The sequence below is a fragment of the Atractosteus spatula genome, unplaced genomic scaffold, assembly GCF_055471065.1.
Source record: "Atractosteus spatula isolate fAtrSpa1 unplaced genomic scaffold, fAtrSpa1.hap1 Scaffold_140, whole genome shotgun sequence".
Lineage (NCBI taxonomy): Eukaryota > Metazoa > Chordata > Actinopteri > Semionotiformes > Lepisosteidae > Atractosteus > Atractosteus spatula.
In genome coordinates, this window is record NW_028296698.1 from 72,501 (window position 1) to 77,500 (window position 5,000).

The following is a 5,000-nucleotide window of genomic DNA, read 5'->3' on the forward strand; positions in this document are numbered from 1 at the left end:
CCGCCTGCCCTGGGGCAGGCCGGGGTGCCGAGGGCGCCCCCCGCACACCTGCGGGGCTGGCCGCCCTCTGTCAGGCTCCCCCGCCTGCCCTGGGGCAGGCCGGGGTGCCGAGGGCTCAGCCCGCACAGCTGCGGGGCTGGCCGCCCTCTGTCAGGCTCCCCCGCCTGCCCTGGGGCAGGCCGGGGTGCCGAGGGCGCCCCCCGCACACCTGCGGGGCTGGCCGCCCTCTGTCAGGCTCCCCCGCCTGCCCTGGGGCAGGCCGGGGTGCCGAGGGCGCCCCCCGCACACCTGCGGGGCTGGCCGCCCTCTGTCAGGCTCCCCCGCCTGCCCTGGGACAGGCCGGGGTGCCGAGGGCTCAGCCCGCACACCTGCGGGGCTGGCCGCCCTCTGTCAGGCTCCCCCGCCTGCCCTGGGGCAGGCCGGGGTGCCGAGGGCGCCCCCCGCACACCTGCGGGGCTGGCCGCCCTCTGTCAGGCTCCCCCGCCTGCCCTGGGACAGGCCGGGGTGCCGAGGGCGCCCCCCGCACACCTGCGGGGCTGGCCGCCCTCTGTCAGGCTCCCCCGCCTGCCCTGGGGCAGGCCGGGGTGCCGAGGGCGCCCCCCGCACACCTGCGGGGCTGGCCGCCCTCTGACAGGCTCCCCCGCCTGCCCTGGGGCAGGCCGGGGTGCCGAGGGCTCAGCCCGCACACCTGCGGGGCTGGCCGCCCTCTGTCAGGCTCCCCCGCCTGCCCTGGGGCAGGCCGGGGTGCCGAGGGCTCAGCCCGCACAGCTGCGGGGCTGGCCGCCCTCTGTCAGGCTCCCCCGCCTGCCCTGGGGCAGGCCGGGGTGCCGAGGGCTCAGCCCGCACAGCTGCGGGGCTGGCCGCCCTCTGTCAGGCTCCCCCGCCTGCCCTGGGGCAGGCCGGGGTGCCGAGGGCTCAGCCCGCACAGCTGCGGGGCTGGCCGCCCTCTGTCAGGCTCCCCCGCCTGCCCTGGGGCAGGCCGGGGTGCCGAGGGCTCAGCCCGCACACCTGCGGGGCTGGCCGCCCTCTGTCAGGCTCCCCCGCCTGCCCTGGGGCAGGCCGGGGTGCCGAGGGCTCAGCCCGCACACCTGCGGGGCTGGCCGCCCTCTGTCAGGCTCCCCCGCCTGCCCTGGGGCAGGCCGGGGTGCCGAGGGCGCCCCCCGCACACCTGCGGGGCTGGCCGCCCTCTGTCAGGCTCCCCCGCCTGCCCTGGGGCAGGCCGGGGTGCCGAGGGCGCCCCCCGCACACCTGCGGGGCTGGCCGCCCTCTGTCAGGCTCCCCCGCCTGCCCTGGGTCAGGCCGGGGTGCCGAGGGCGCCCCCCGCACACCTGCGGGGCTGGCCGCCCTCTGTCAGGCTCCCCCGCCTGCCCTGGGACAGGCCGGGGTGCCGAGGGCGCCCCCCGCACACCTGCGGGGCTGGCCGCCCTCTGTCAGGCTCCCCCGCCTGCCCTGGGGCAGGCCGGGGTGCCGAGGGCGCAGCCCGCACACCTGCGGGGCTGGCCGCCCTCTGTCAGGCTCCCCCGCCTGCCCTGGGGCAGGCCGGGGTGCCGAGGGCTCAGCCCGCACAGCTGCGGGGCTGGCCGCCCTCTGTCAGGCTCCCCCGCCTGCCCTGGGGCAGGCCGGGGTGCCGAGGGCTCAGCCCGCACAGCTGCGGGGCTGGCCGCCCTCTGTCAGGCTCCCCCGCCTGCCCTGGGGCAGGCCGGGGTGCCGAGGGCGCCCCCCGCACACCTGCGGGGCTGGCCGCCCTCTGTCAGGCTCCCCCGCCTGCCCTGGGGCAGGCCGGGGTGCCGAGGGCTCAGCCCGCACACCTGCGGGGCTGGCCGCCCTCTGTCAGGCTCCCCCGCCTGCCCTGGGGCAGGCCGGGGTGCCGAGGGCGCCCCCCGCACACCTGCGGGGCTGGCCGCCCTCTGTCAGGCTCCCCCGCCTGCCCTGGGGCAGGCCGGGGTGCCGAGGGCTCAGCCCGCACAGCTGCGGGGCTGGCCGCCCTCTGTCAGGCTCCCCCGCCTGCCCTGGGGCAGGCCGGGGTGCCGAGGGCGCCCCCCGCACACCTGCGGGGCTGGCCGCCCTCTGTCAGGCTCCCCCGCCTGCCCTGGGGCAGGCCGGGGTGCCGAGGGCTCAGCCCGCACAGCTGCGGGGCTGGCCGCCCTCTGTCAGGCTCCCCCGCCTGCCCTGGGGCAGGCCGGGGTGCCGAGGGCTCAGCCCGCACACCTGCGGGGCTGGCCGCCCTCTGTCAGGCTCCCCCGCCTGCCCTGGGGCAGGCCGGGGTGCCGAGGGCTCAGCCCGCACACCTGCGGGGCTGGCCGCCCTCTGTCAGGCTCCCCCGCCTGCCCTGGGGCAGGCCGGGGTGCCGAGGGCGCCCCCCGCACACCTGCGGGGCTGGCCGCCCTCTGTCAGGCTCCCCCGCCTGCCCTGGGGCAGGCCGGGGTGCCGAGGGCGCCCCCCGCACACCTGCGGGGCTGGCCGCCCTCTGTCAGGCTCCCCCGCCTGCCCTGGGTCAGGCCGGGGTGCCGAGGGCGCCCCCCGCACACCTGCGGGGCTGGCCGCCCTCTGTCAGGCTCCCCCGCCTGCCCTGGGACAGGCCGGGGTGCCGAGGGCGCCCCCCGCACACCTGCGGGGCTGGCCGCCCTCTGTCAGGCTCCCCCGCCTGCCCTGGGGCAGGCCGGGGTGCCGAGGGCGCAGCCCGCACACCTGCGGGGCTGGCCGCCCTCTGTCAGGCTCCCCCGCCTGCCCTGGGGCAGGCCGGGGTGCCGAGGGCTCAGCCCGCACAGCTGCGGGGCTGGCCGCCCTCTGTCAGGCTCCCCCGCCTGCCCTGGGGCAGGCCGGGGTGCCGAGGGCTCAGCCCGCACAGCTGCGGGGCTGGCCGCCCTCTGTCAGGCTCCCCCGCCTGCCCTGGGGCAGGCCGGGGTGCCGAGGGCGCCCCCCGCACACCTGCGGGGCTGGCCGCCCTCTGTCAGGCTCCCCCGCCTGCCCTGGGGCAGGCCGGGGTGCCGAGGGCTCAGCCCGCACACCTGCGGGGCTGGCCGCCCTCTGTCAGGCTCCCCCGCCTGCCCTGGGGCAGGCCGGGGTGCCGAGGGCGCCCCCCGCACACCTGCGGGGCTGGCCGCCCTCTGTCAGGCTCCCCCGCCTGCCCTGGGGCAGGCCGGGGTGCCGAGGGCTCAGCCCGCACAGCTGCGGGGCTGGCCGCCCTCTGTCAGGCTCCCCCGCCTGCCCTGGGGCAGGCCGGGGTGCCGAGGGCGCCCCCCGCACACCTGCGGGGCTGGCCGCCCTCTGTCAGGCTCCCCCGCCTGCCCTGGGGCAGGCCGGGGTGCCGAGGGCGCCCCCCGCACACCTGCGGGGCTGGCCGCCCTCTGTCAGGCTCCCCCGCCTGCCCTGGGACAGGCCGGGGTGCCGAGGGCTCAGCCCGCACACCTGCGGGGCTGGCCGCCCTCTGTCAGGCTCCCCCGCCTGCCCTGGGGCAGGCCGGGGTGCCGAGGGCGCCCCCCGCACACCTGCGGGGCTGGCCGCCCTCTGTCAGGCTCCCCCGCCTGCCCTGGGACAGGCCGGGGTGCCGAGGGCGCCCCCCGCACACCTGCGGGGCTGGCCGCCCTCTGTCAGGCTCCCCCGCCTGCCCTGGGGCAGGCCGGGGTGCCGAGGGCGCCCCCCGCACACCTGCGGGGCTGGCCGCCCTCTGTCAGGCTCCCCCGCCTGCCCTGGGGCAGGCCGGGGTGCCGAGGGCGCCCCCCGCACAGCTGCGGGGCTGGCCGCCCTCTGACAGGCTCCCTGCGTGCCTGGGGAGAGGCCACCCCTGTTTCGGCCTCTCCCTCGTACCCGGGACCACGCCACCGCTGACTCGGCCTGCCCACGTGCCTGGGACAAAGCCACCCGAGTTTCGGTCCTGCCACATACCCGGGACCACACCACTCCAGAATCGGTCCTCCCACATACCCGGGACCACACCACTCGACTTTCGGTACTCCCACATACCCGGAGATACGCCACCGCAACTTCCGTACCCGGTGCCTGCAAGGGAGCGAACCTGGAATCCAAGCCCAGCTTGTGGAGCTCTGCCTGGGCTTGAGCGGGGTGGATTCATCCCCTTAAAAGCTCCATGAAAACGAAAAAGTCTTTTTTTCACCCCGGGAGCGCTCTCAGGCGGTTGCATGCCTCCTGCTAGGCCTGGGCCAAGCCTCCAGGCTTGTGAAAAGGGGAAAAGCACCACAGCAGCGGCGTCTGAGGCACCCGGCTCCCGGTTCGACCGCGAGCAGTGCTTTCGGTTCAGACAGGGGGATCCAAGCCTCCCTGCCCGGGAAATATGCCCCCCGCCTGGGGATGGACTCCGGCCATGCCCCCTGCTGCAGACTTAAGCCCCCTTCCGATTATTTAGACCCATTCAGCGCCGTCCAGCGGGCCGGCCACCTGGTCACCCCCGACAGATTCGGGACGCCTGGTCACCCGCTGGACTTAGTCTTTTTTACGATCGGCTTTAAAGGGGCCTGGTCACCCGGGGGACTTAGTCTTTTTTACGATCGGCTTTATAGGGGCCTGGTCACCCGGGGGACTTAGTCTTTTTTACGATCGGCTTTATAGGGGCCTGGTCACCCGGGGGACTTAGTCTTTTTTACGATCGGCTTTATAGGGGCCTGGTCACCCGGGGGACTTAGTCTTTTTTACGATCGGCTTTAAAGGGGCCTGGTCACCCGGGGGACTTAGTCTTTTTTACGATCGGCTTTATAGGGGCCTGGTCACCCGGGGGACTTAGTCTTTTTTACGATCGGCTTTATAGGGGCCTGGTCACCCGGGGGACTTAGTCTTTTTTACGATCGGCTTTATAGGGGCCTGGTCACCCGGGGGACTTAGTCTTTTTTACGACCGGCTTTATAGGGGCCTGGTCACCCGGGGGACTTAGTCTTTTTTACGATCGGCTTTATAGGGGCCTGGTCACCCGGGGGACTTAGTCTTTTTTACGATCGGCTTTTCGGAGGCCTGGTCACCCGGGGGACTTAGTCTTTTTTACGATCGGC